Source organism: Rhipicephalus microplus, unplaced genomic scaffold (assembly GCF_043290135.1).
Source record: "Rhipicephalus microplus isolate Deutch F79 unplaced genomic scaffold, USDA_Rmic scaffold_267, whole genome shotgun sequence".
Classification (NCBI taxonomy): Eukaryota; Metazoa; Arthropoda; class Arachnida; order Ixodida; family Ixodidae; genus Rhipicephalus; species Rhipicephalus microplus.
In genome coordinates this window covers 10,001-22,500 of record NW_027464838.1, presented here as the reverse complement: position 1 = coordinate 22,500, position 12,500 = coordinate 10,001, and the positions used below count along the sequence as shown (strand labels likewise).

Genomic DNA, 12,500 nt, shown 5'->3' with positions numbered 1-12,500 from the left:
CCCCGGCAGACGCGGTTTTTTGCCGCCCCGGCTGACGCAGTTCGGACTTGGCACTTTTTGGCTGAGCCTTGCTGGCGGCCCACTCACTCGATCGCCATGTCTGTTTGCCACAGTTTTCCCGGTGGTGCCGCACCCGGGCTCGCCCCGGCAGACGCGTTTTTTTTTTCTTTCGCCCCGGCTGACGCAGTTTTCGCGCCGCCCCGGCAGACGCGGTTTTCGCGCCGCCCCGGCAGACGCGGTTTTTTGCGCCGCCCCGGCTGACGCAGTTCGGACTTGGCACTTTTTGGCTGAGCCTGGCTGGCGGCCCACTCACTCGATCGCCATGTCTGTTTGCCACAGTTTTCCCGGTGGTGCCGCACCCGGGCTCGCCCCGGCTGACGCAGTTTTCGCGCCGCCCCGGCTGACGCGGTTTCGTGCCGCCCCGGCAGACGCGGTTTTTTGCGCCGCCCCGGCTGACGCGGTTTTTTGCCGCCCCGGCTGACGCAGTTCGGACTTGGCACTTTTCGGCTGTGCCTGGCTGGCGGCCCACTCACTCGATCGCCATGTCTGTTTGCCACAGTTTTCCCGGTGGTGCCGCACCCGGGCTCGCCCCGGCAGACGCGTTTTTTTTTTTTCTTTCGCCCCGGCTGACGCAGTTTTCGCGCCGCCCCGGCTGACGCGGTTTCGTGCCGCCCCGGCAGACGCGGTTTTTTGCGCCGCCCCGGCTGACGCGGTTTTTGCCGCCCCGGCTGACGCAGTTCGGACTTAGCACTTTTTGGCTGAGCCTGGCTGGTGGCCCACTCACTCGATCGCCATGTCTGTTAGCCACAGTTTTCCCGGTGGTGCCGCACCCGGGCTCGCCCCGGCTGACGCAGTTTTCGCGCCGCCCCGGCTGACGCGGTTTCGTGCCGCCCCGGCAGACGCGGTTTTCGCGCCGCCCCGGCTGACGCGGTTTTTGCCGCCCCGGCTGACGCAGTTCGGACTTAGCACTTTTCGGCTGTGCCTGGCTGGCGGCCCACTCACTCGATCGCCATGTCTGTTTGCCACAGTTTTCCCGGTGGTGCCGCACCCGGGCTCGCCCCGGCTGACGCAGTTTTCGCGCCGCCCCGGCTGACGCGGTTTCGTGCCGCCCCGGCAGACGCGGTTTTCGCGCCGCCCCGGCTGACGCGGTTTCGTGCCGCCCCGGCAGACGCGGTTTTTTGCCGCCCCAGCTGACGCAGTTCGGACTTAGCACTTTTTGGCTGAGCCTTGCTGGCGGCCCACTCACTCGATCGCCATGTCTGTTTGCCACAGTTTTCCCGGTGGTGCCGCACCCGGGCTCGCCCCGGCAGACGCGTTTTTTTTTTTTCTTTCGCCCCGGCTGACGCAGTTTTCGCGCCGCCCCGGCAGACGCGGTTTTCGCGCCGCCCCGGCAGACGCGGTTTTTTGCGCCGCCCCGGCTGACGCGGTTTTTTGCCGCCCCGGCTGACGCAGTTCGGACTTGGCACTTTTTGGCTGAGCCTGGCTGGCGGCCCACTCACTCGATCGCCATGTCTGTTTGCCACAGTTTTCCCGGTGGTGCCGCACCCGGGCTCGCCCCGGCTGACGCAGTTTTCGCGCCGCCCCGGCTGACGCGGTTTCGTGCCGCCCCGGCAGACGCGGTTTTTTGCGCCGCCCCGGCTGACGCGGTTTTTTGCCGCCCCGGCTGACACGGTTCGGACTTTGCACTTTTCGGCTGTGCCTGGCTGGCGGCCCACTCACTCGATCGCCATGTCTGTTTGCCACAGTTTTCCCGGTGGTGCCGCACCCGGGCTCGCCCCGGCAGACGCGTTTTTTTTTTTTTTTCTTTCGCCCCGGCTGACGCAGTTTTCGCGCCGCCCCGGCTGACGCGGTTTCGTGCCGCCCCGGCAGACGCGGTTTTTTGCGCCGCCCCGGCTGACGTGGTTTTTGCCGCCCCGGCTGACGCAGTTCGGACTTTGCACTTTTTGGCTGAGCCTGGCTGGCGGCCCACTCACTCGATCGCCATGTCTGTTTGCCACAGTTTTCCCGGTGGTGCCGCACCCGGGCTCGCCCCGGCAGACGCGTTTTTTTTTTTCCTTCGCCCCGGCAGACGTGGTTCCCCCCCCCCCTCCGTCTTTCTTTTTGTTTTTTTTTTTCGCCGCGGCTGAAGTGGATTTTTCGGTGCCTCGACGCCCCGGTAGTCGCGGTTTTTCCGTTTCCGCACGGCCCCGGCTGACGCTGCTCGGTCACAGTCGCCTTTTGTGGTGATTGCAGACTTCTTGAGCGCGGGTGTTTTTTTTTTTTTTTGTTGTTGTTGTTGTTTTATTACGCATTCGCTCCAGCAGACGCTGTTTAGACTTTTTGTTTCCTCTTTTATCCTGCGACGAGGTGACGAGGTTTATTCGGTGCCCCGCCGCCCCGGCTGAAGTGATTTTTCCTGTCCCGTGCCGCCCCGGCTGACGCGGTTGGGACTTCGCGTTTGTTCGGCCGCCACGGGTTTTGGCGCACTCGCTCGGTTGCTTGTTGTTGCCACTTGTTGCGAACCCAGGTTTCTTGAGCGAGCGCGGGCGTTTTTTCTTCCTTTCTTTCTTTGTTCTATGTGTTAGCGAATCGGCCTTTAATATCACACGAGGACTCACAACCAACAATTTTCAGTTTGAAGTGTAAAAAATCTGCAGGTGTTGACGTAACTGACTTGCCCCGTACCCTTGAGTACATCCATGAAGTTCTCGTAGTACTACTAAATCGCATTATTCCAAGTGGAGAAATTCCCATAAACTTGCAAACCTCTACACGAAAATCGGTGCGCGTGATAAAGTTGAAAATTATCGTCCGATATCAAATGTGCCTTCTATAACACAAATTCTAGGAAAAAAAAAAAAAAACACTTGTTCGCCGTTTTCTGCGCCGTGACTGGCAGCACTCCGGCGAAGCGAAACGGGGTCGATTCGAGCACGATATCGGCGTCTTTCGACGTGCTCGCCGGCGACCGTCGCACGAGTACGTCGCACGAGCGCGTCTGCCGGGGCGCCGTTTGCGAAGCCGACGCAAAAGTGGGAACCGCCGCTCGGATGATCGCCGCTTTCGGCAGAGTGAGTGTTGGCACTCCGGGGAAGCGAAACAGCGTGAATGCGCCCACGAAATCGGCGTATTTTGAAGTGCCCGCCGGCGACCGTCGCACGAGTACGGTAAACCGCGTCAGCCGGGGCGTAGTTCGGGACGCCGACGAAAAAGTGGGAAGCGCAACTCGGATCTTCGCCGTTTTTGCAGGAGTGAGTGGCGGCCCTCCTGCGAGACCAAGAAGCATCGATTCGTGCACGAATTCGGCGCCTTTCGACGTGATCGCCGGCGACCGTCGCTCGAGTAGGGCAAACCGCGTCTGCCGGGGCGGGCTTCGGGACGCCGATGCGAAAGTGGGAAACGCTGCTCGGATGTTCGCCGTTTTTGGCCGAGTGAGTGCTGGCACACGGGCGAAGCCAAACGGGGCCGATTACGGCACGATATCGGCGTCTTTCGACGTGCCCGCCGGCGACCGTCGCACGAGTACGGTAAACCGCGTCAGCCCGGGCGGAGTTCGGGACGCCGATGCGAAAGTGGAGAACGCCGCTCGGATCTTCGCCGTTTTTGGAGGAGTGAGTAGCGGCACTCCGGAGAAGCCAAGGAGCGCCAATTAGCGCACGATATCGGCGTCTTTCGACGCGCTCGCCGGCGACCGTCGCACGAGTAGGGCAAACCGCGTCTGCCGGGGCGGGGTTTACGACGCCGACGCAAAAGTGGGAACCGCCGCTCGGATGTTGGCCGTTTTTGGCAGAGTGAGTGCTGGCACTCCGGCGACGCGAAAGAGCGCGAATGCGCCCACGAAAGTGGCGTATTTGGACGTGCGTGACGGCGACCGCTGCAGGAGTACGAAAAACCACGTCAGCCGGGGCGAGCGACACACGGCGGTCTGGGTGCTTATCGCTGCTATTATAGGGGCACCCCGGCAGACGCAGAAAAAAAAAAAAAATTTTCGACCTTCTTTTTTGCTGGTCGAGCTCGGGTAACCCAGGTCGCAATGGGAGCCGCGCACGAAAGCGGCGTCGCGAGACGCGTTCGCGGTCGCTAGTCGCACGAGCTCGGCAACCGCGTCAGCCGGCGCGGAGTTCGGGATGCCGACGGCTAAGTGGGTACCGCTGCTCGGATGTTCGCCGTTTTTGGCCGAGTGAGTGCTGGCACTCCGGTGAAGCCAAGGAGCGCCAATTCGTGCACGATATCGGCGTCTTTCGACGTGCCCGCCGGCCACCGCCGCACGAGTACGGCAAACCGCGTCTGCCGGGGCGGGGTTCGCGACGCGTACGCAATAGTGGGAACCGTCGCTCGGATGTTCGTCGTCTTTGGCCGAGCGAGTGCTGGCACTCCGGCGAAGCGAAACGGGGCCGATTCGGGCACGATATCGGCGTATTTCGACGTGCTCGCCGGCGACCGTCGCACGAGTACGGCAAAGCGCGTCTGCCGGGGCGAGGTTTGCGACGCCGACGAAAAAGTGGGAAGCGCCGCTCGGATCTTCGCCGTTTTTGCAGGAGTGAGTGGCGGCCCTCCTGCGAGACCAAGAAGCATCGACTCGCGCACGATATCGGTGTCTTTCGACGTGCCCGCCGGCCACCGCCGCACGAGTACGGCAAACCGCGTATGCCGGGGCGGGGTTGGCGACGCCGACGCAAAAGTGGGAACCGCCACTAGGATGTTCGCCGTTTTTGGCAGAGTGAGTGCTGGCACTCCGGCGAAGCGAAAGAGCGCGAATGCGCCCACGAAAGTGGCGTGTTTGGACGTGCTTGACGACGACCACCGCAGGAAAACGAAAAACCACGTCAGCCGGGGCGAGCGACCCATGGCGGTCTGGGTGCTTATCGCTGCTATTATAGGGGCACCCCGGCAGACGCAAAAAAAAAAAAAAAATTTTTTTTCGACATTCTTTTTTGCTCGTCGACCTCGGGTGACCCAGGTCGCAGTGGGAGCCGCGCACGAAAGCGGCGTCGCGAGACGGCTTCGCGGTCGCTAGTCGCACGAGCTCGGCAACCGCGTCTGCCGGGGCGGAGTTCGGGACGCCGACGGCTAAGTGGGAACCGCCGCTCGGATGTTCGCCGTTTGTGGCCGAGTGAGTGCTGGCACTCCGGCGAAGCCAAACGGGGCCGATTCCGGCACGATATCGGCGTCTTTCTACGTGCTCGCCGGCGACCGTCGCACGAGTACGGCAAAGTGCGTCTGCCGGGGCGGGGTTTGCGACGCGTACGCAATAGTGAGAACCGTCGCTCGGATGTTCGTCGTCTTTCGCCGAGCCAGTGCTGGCAATCCGGCGAAGCCGAACGGAGCCGATTCGGGCACGATATCGGCGTCTTTCCACGTGCTCGCCGGCGACCGTCGCACGAGTACGGTAAACCGCGTCAGCCGGGGCGGAGTTCGGGACGCCGATGCGAAAGTGGGAAGCGCCGCTCGGATCTTCGCCGTTTTTGGAGGAGTCAGTGGCGGCACTCCGGTGAAGCCAAGGTGCGCCAATTCGCGCACGATATCGGCGTCTTTCGACGTGCCCGCCGGCCACCGTCGCACGAGTACGGCAAACCTCGTCTGCCGGGGCGGGGTTTGCGACGCCGACGCAAAAGTGGGAACCGCCGCTCGGATGTTCGCCGTTTTTGGCAGAGTGAGTGCTGGCACTCCGGCGAAGCGAAAGAGCGCGAATGCGCCCACGAAAGTGGCGTGTTTGGACGTGCTTGACGACGACCACCGCAGGAAAACGAAAAACCACGTCAGCCGGGGCGAGCGACCCATGGCGGTCTGGGTGCTTATCGCTGCTATTATAGGGGCACCCCGGCAGACGCAAAAAAAAAAAAAAATTTTTTTCGACATTCTTTTTTGCTCGTCGACCTCGGGTGACCCAGGTCGCAGTGGGAGCCGCGCACGAAAGCGGCGTCGCGAGACGGCTTCGCGGTCGCTAGTCGCACGAGCTCGGCAACCGCGTCTGCCGGGGCGGAGTTCGGGACGCCGACGGCTAAGTGGGAACCGCCGCTCGGATGTTCGCCGTTTGTGGCCGAGTGAGTGCTGGCACTCCGGCGAAGCCAAACGGGGCCGATTCCGGCACGATATCGGCGTCTTTCTACGTGCTCGCCGGCGACCGTCGCACGAGTACGGCAAAGTGCGTCTGCCGGGGCGGGGTTTGCGACGCGTACGCAATAGTGAGAACCGTCGCTCGGATGTTCGTCGTCTTTCGCCGAGCCAGTGCTGGCACTCCGGCGAAGCCGAACGGAGCCGATTCGGGCACGATATCGGCGTCTTTCCACGTGCTCGCCGGCGACCGTCGCACGAGTACGGTAAACCGCGTCAGCCGGGGCGGAGTTCGGGACGCCGATGCGAAAGTGGGAAGCGCCGCTCGGATCTTCGCCGTTTTTGGAGGAGTCAGTGGCGGCACTCCGGTGAAGCCAAGGTGCGCCAATTCGCGCACGATATCGGCGTCTTTCGACGTGCCCGTCGGCCACCGTCGCACGAGTACGGCAAACCTCGTCTGCCGGGGCGGGGTTTGCGACGCCGACGCAAAAGTGGGAACCGCCGCTCGGATGTTCGCCGTTTTTGGCAGAGTGAGTGCTGGCACTCCGGCGAAGCGAAAGAGCGTGAATGCGCCCACGAAAGTAGCGTATTTGGACGTGCTTGACGGCGACCGCCGCAGGAGTACGAAAAACCACGTCAGCCGGGGCGAGCGACCCACGGCGGTCTGGGTGCTTATCGCTGCTATTATAGGGGCACCCCGGCAGACGCAGAAAGAAAAAAAAAAATGGGGACATGGCGTGCGTCACCGTGCGGCTTCGCAGCGTTGCCGAAGTCGCCGAGCCCTTCGACTGAGCCGAACGGCGGACAGGGAACGTTGGTCGGCCGTTCTAACCTGTCGGTGCCACGCCGAGACGTCGTTAAGGAAAACCGCGTCGTGGGCCTCTACGACGCCGTCGAGTCGTTGTACGTTTGGTGTCCAGCGTGTCGGCGGCGAGTAGCGGACACGTCGTTCACGACTTCGGTCTTTCGCAGTCGACGCGAACTTGCGGAGAGTCGTGGTGCCTCACGTTTTCGGCAGAAACCGCGGCGGAATTTTCCCGTGCGTGCGCGCACGACCTCGGTGCTGTGCCGTCAGCGTAGTGTTGCACAAACTCGTGGCCTACCCAAGGTGCGGTACGTTTGCGGCCGTATCCTCGGTGGGAATTTCGTGAGTAGGGTCGCAAATTCTACGACCTCGGCGGGTTTGAGAGCGACGTAGACTTGTGGCACGCTCAACATGCCACACGTTTCGGGGCACACCCGCGGTGAAATTTTCTCGAGTACGCTCGTATTAGGGCCCAAGGAGGTCTGGGTACTTATCGCTGCTATTATGTGGGGGTTCTCGTGAGCGGCGTACGCGAAAGCGACCGGGTGTCTGATATGCGGCGGGCTTCGGCCTCGTCAAGCGTGTCCTCGGGTCTGCTCCAGGGGAATCCACGGCAGTCGTCTGCAGCCTCATCCGCTTGATGCGTTAGGGGCTGGTTGTCGGACGGTGCCGTTTTACCACGATATCGAGGTGTGTTCCGTGTCGTCCTCGGGCGATTCAGATGCGAAAGCGCCGAAGACGCGGGCGTGACCCGTCGTCTGGCGGCTTTGCAGTCTCGGCTCCGTTGCTAGTTCCGGCCGGTCCACCGACAGTGCAGCGGGCTTGGGCAACCCGCACGGCGCGACCGAGTCGATGCAACGAAAAAGAGCGAGCATGAACGTGCTTCTTGCCGCACGGCTCCCACTCGTCTTTCGGGAAGGTTGTGCCGTAGCGAGCTCGAACGCCGTCATCTCGGAGTGCAAAATAAGCGTGTTGGGGCGCCTGAAGGTGGCCTCCGCCGCACACAGACTGCGTCCGGCCCGCCGAGGGCGAGGACGGACGCGCAGTCGAACGATTACCTGGTTGATCCTGCCAGTAATCATATGCTTGTCTCAAAGATTAAGCCATGCATGTCTAAGTACATGCCGAAATAAGGCGAAACCGCGAATGGCTCATTAAATCAGTTATGGTTCCTTAGATCGTTTCTTCCTACTTGGATAACTGTGGCAATTCTAGAGCTAATACATGCAGTGAGCCTGGAGCCCTTTGGGTAACGGGTGCTTTTATTAGACCAAGATCGATCGGGTTTCGGCCCGTATTGTGTGGTGACTCTGGATAACTTTGTGCTGATCGCATGGCCACGAGCCGGCGACGTTTCTTTCAAGTGTCTGCCTTATCAACTTTCGATGGTAGGTTACTTGCTTACCATGGTTGTTACGGGTAACGGAGAATCAGGGTTCGATTCCGGAGAGGGAGCCTGAGAAACGGCTACCACATCCAAGGAAGGCAGCAGGCGCGCAAATTACCCACTCCCGGCACGGGGAGGTAGTGACGAAAAATAACAATACGGGACTCTTTTGAGGCCCCGTAATTGAAATGAGTACACTCTAAATCCTTTAACGAGGATCAATTGGAGGGCAAGTCTGGTGCCAGCAGCCGCGGTAATTCCAGCTCCAATAGCGTATACTAAAGCTGCTGCGGTTAAAAAGCTCGTAGTTGGATCTCAGTTCCAGACGAGTAGTGCATCTACCCGATGCGACGGCTCGGACTGAACATCATGCCGGTTCTTTCTTGGTGCACTTCATTGTGTGCCTCGAGATGGCCGGTGCTTTTACTTTGAAAAAATTAGAGTGCTCAACGCAGGCGAGTCGCCTGAATAAACTTGCATGGAATAATAGAACAAGACCTCGTTTCTGTTCTGTTGGTTTTTGGAATACGAGGTAATGATTAAGAGGGACGGACGGGGGCATTCGTATTGCGGCGCTAGAGGTGAAATTCTTGGACCGTCGCAAGACGAACTACTGCGAAAGCATTTGCCAAGAATGTTTTCATTGATCAAGAACGAAAGTCAGAGGTTCGAAGGCGATCAGATACCGCCCTAGTTCTGACCATAAACGATGCCAACCAGCGATCCGCCTGAGTTACTCAAATGACTCGGCGGGCAGCTTCCGGGAAACCAAAGTATTTGGGTTCCGGGGGAAGTATGGTTGCAAAGCTGAAACTTAAAGGAATTGACGGAAGGGCACCACCAGGAGTGGAGCCTGCGGCTTAATTTGACTCAACACGGGAAAACTTACCCGGCCCGGACACTGGGAGGATTGACAGATTGAGAGCTCTTTCTTGATTCGGTGGATGGTGGTGCATGGCCGTTCTTAGTTGGTGGAGCGATTTGTCTGGTTAATTCCGATAACGAACGAGACTCTAGCCTATTAAATAGGTGCGGGGTTCCCAGCACCTTACAACCTTCTTAGAGGGACAAGCGGCTCCTAGCCGCACGAAACAGAGCAATAACAGGTCTGTGATGCCCTTAGATGTCCGGGGCCGCACGCGCGCTACACTGAAGGAAGCAGCGTGTCTTTATCCCTGTCTGAAAAGACTGGGTAACCCGTGGAACTTCTTTCGTGATTGGGATAGGGGCTTGCAATTGTTCCCCTTGAACGAGGAATTCCCAGTAAGCGCGAGTCATAAGCTCGCGTTGATTACGTCCCTGCCCTTTGTACACACCGCCCGTCGCTACTACCGATTGAATGATTTAGTGAGGTCTTCGGACCGATGTCCGGCGCGGCCTTTCGGTTGCGCCGGTCTGTTGGAAAGATGACCAAACTTGATCATTTAGAGGAAGTAAAAGTCGTAACAAGGTTTCCGTAGGTGAACCTGCGGAAGGATCATTAACGGATTGTGAAGGGTGAGCGCCTCAGCTGCGTCTGCGCCCGACACTTTCTGCCGCTGACCCCGTTTGGACGCGGGGTCGGCTTTTCCCCACGGGGCTGCCTGAATGTGGAGCGGCACCCCGTGACAAATTGTTGCGCCCAGCGGACGCCAACACCGCGACCTTGGACGGTCGGCCAGGTGGCGGACGCGGGTACAAACGGCGCAACGCACTCATAGGTCGGCTTTCGACCCGCCACTGCACCGTGGCTCGAAGCGCTCGAAATGCGCGACCCGACCGCTGCGGGACCGCCTAGTACTGTAAACAGGAGCGGCGGAGCGCGAACGGCGAGTCGTGGTTACGTCGGTAGAAGGCGAGGCTGCGCGTTCCCGAAACGCCAGCCGAGTGCCCTCCCGACCGTTCGAGCGTGCAAGAACGAGACCCGACAATCGCGCGGCGACTGCCAAGTACGAGAGGAACGGCACAAGCGTCGGCGGTCGGTCAAGGAACTGGCGATGTGACGGGTCCGCTGTGCACCAGTGCATACCGTCCCGCCGTCCGCGGCAAGCGCCTCCGCGTCCTCGGGTGACGGAGGCTGCCGGTCGGTTCTTGCAGGCGAGGGATCTCGCTGGCACCGGTTCGCGTTGACGCGCGGCCGGTCATGGCACGGCGATGCGACGGCCGAGGTGCGCAGTACTCGATGGAGGAACCGCACGCTCCGATGACCGTCCCGCCCTCCGCGGCGTATGCGTACCGACCGTAATGGTTGCAGCAGCGCCGGCCGGCTTTTGAATTCGCCACACGAAACACGGTGCGAGATCGCGGTTAGGGGAGCGTCGACGTTGCCAGGCGTTTTGCTTGCTGCCGAGGGAAAGGCGGCACGGCCACGTCGCGCTCGTCGCGATTAGCGGGTCTGCGCGCTTTGGGAAGGTGCCGCAACGACTTGCCGAAAGAGGAAGCACGGAAGAACGAGGGACTTGGACGTCCCGACAATTGAACGCACTTGCGGCCAGGCCCTTGCTGGCTTCGTTCTTCCGCCTCGAGTAGGCTCGTACGCGGCTCCGGCGCCGAAAGTGGTCCTTGGCACCGACTTCGGTGGACGTGGGAAGTGCCGCGCAAGTACGGCGCGCCTGGCTCCACCTGTTGGCTAAAGTAGGCAGCCGGATCGGCATTTTGGTGTGCGGTGGCAAACCGTGGATGCGAAAAAAGCTTGTGCGATTTCGTGGAACAAAAAGCGGGGGTCCCCCTTTTTATGCGGAGGAGACCGACCCGCCCGCCGTGGTGAACCGCGACGCCACGGTAAAAACGGGAGAGGCTTGTCGATGGGACCGTGCATCCCGCGCTCCACGGAGGCCGGGAGGCGGCCGCCCGAGGAAATGTGTAGCCGTCGAGGCCCGCATCTGCGTGCACTCTTATCCAAATGGGTGTACCGCAGGCATTTTCTGGTTAGGCGGGCCAATGAGAGCGAGCACACAACGATACCTACGGGTCCGGCTTGGAGAACCGGCTTCGACGCCTCCCGAGTATTTATAGAGGGGTGGACCACGAAAGCACTCGCAAGTAGCGGAAGCGAAACGCCGTCCGAAACACACCGTTTGCTCGATTTGCGGCAGCCGAAAAAGGCGCGGCAGAGTTTTGGAGTCCAAGCGTGCGCTGAAAAGCGCCCTTCTTGGCCACTGTTTGGCCGAGTGCCAGAAACGTTTGGTTTTGACTGTACGGAATTGAACAAACACTTTTTCACGACTCTAAGCGGTGGATCACTCGGTTCTCGGGTCGATGAAGAACGCAGCCAGCTGCGAGACTTGGTGTGAATTGCAGGACACACTGAGCACTGATTCTTTGAACGCACATTGCGGCCTTGGGTCTTCCCTTGGCTTCGTCTGTCTGAGGGTCGGATCACATATCAAGAGAGCCTTCGGCGCACAAGGGAACGTGAGCCGTCGACTCGTTTTGACCGCGTCGGCAACACGGACAGCACGCTGAACACCTCACAGCGAGCGCCAACAGCGGCCACTCAAGGGCGAGACGGTGGCGACCGTCGTGCCAGAGCCCAACCGAAACGGGGGCGACCGACTGCATTGAGGATGTGGCACCTCGTTGAGACCGCCGCAGGACTTCGAGTCGGAAGGAAGCCTGCAGGGAAAGTGCGGTCGAGGTTGCGTACTCCTCTCTGCGACCGGGCGCGCAAGAGCTGCGAGAGCCACGGACGCGCAACTTTAACGCACGGTAAACACGAGGAGCGAAAGCCGGCCAGCAAAGCTTCTCCAGCCGTGCGCAAAGTGCGCGAGATCGCAGCCTTGCGTTGCGCTTGTTGCCCTCGAAGTAAGCAGGGTGTCCCGTAGACCGGGCGCTCGAACACGCTGCGGGGCCGTGCCTCCTCCAGGCTTTGCCGCGCGAACAGGGAACGTTCGCGCGCAAAGCGCAGGGAGGTGAGGAGGCTGCGCCCGACGTTTGCGGTTCGCTGCGTACGCGGTTGATGCGGAGAGCACGGCGCGACGACTTGCCGCGAAGCGGAAAAAGTCTCCCGCACGAGTTGGCGAAACGTTGGCGAAGCTTAAGGCGTTCTCGTCGTAGTCCGCCGTCGGTCTAAGTGCTTCGCAGTTCCCGTCCCGTTCAAAAAACTGGGCCACTCCAGTTGGGGCGGGGGCGACGCTACACGAGACGATGCCTCTCGCCAGGCTGCGTGGCTGCCCTTGCGGCGGCGGCGACTGGCCTCGGCGGTGTTTGGGCTTTCGACACGGTCGTTTATCACGCAACTGCTCGGACGACGCACGCGCGCAGCGGAATGCCGCTTGCCAGCCTTGTGAAGATGTG

At 60.8% G+C, this 12,500-nt stretch overlaps 2 non-coding genes across 2 annotated transcripts; both read left to right on the top strand.

Annotated features, from left to right (window-relative positions):
• The first annotated feature begins 7,893 nt into the window (after positions 1-7,893).
• Positions 7,894-9,708, top strand: LOC142792999 (small subunit ribosomal RNA). The gene has a single exon (XR_012891363.1). It is a non-coding gene; the product is annotated as a small subunit ribosomal RNA (ribosomal RNA).
• A 1,719-nt stretch (positions 9,709-11,427) lies between these two features.
• On the top strand, positions 11,428-11,580 carry LOC142792992 (5.8S ribosomal RNA). The gene has a single exon (XR_012891356.1). It is a non-coding gene; the product is annotated as a 5.8S ribosomal RNA (ribosomal RNA).
• The last annotated feature ends 920 nt before the right edge of the window (positions 11,581-12,500 follow it).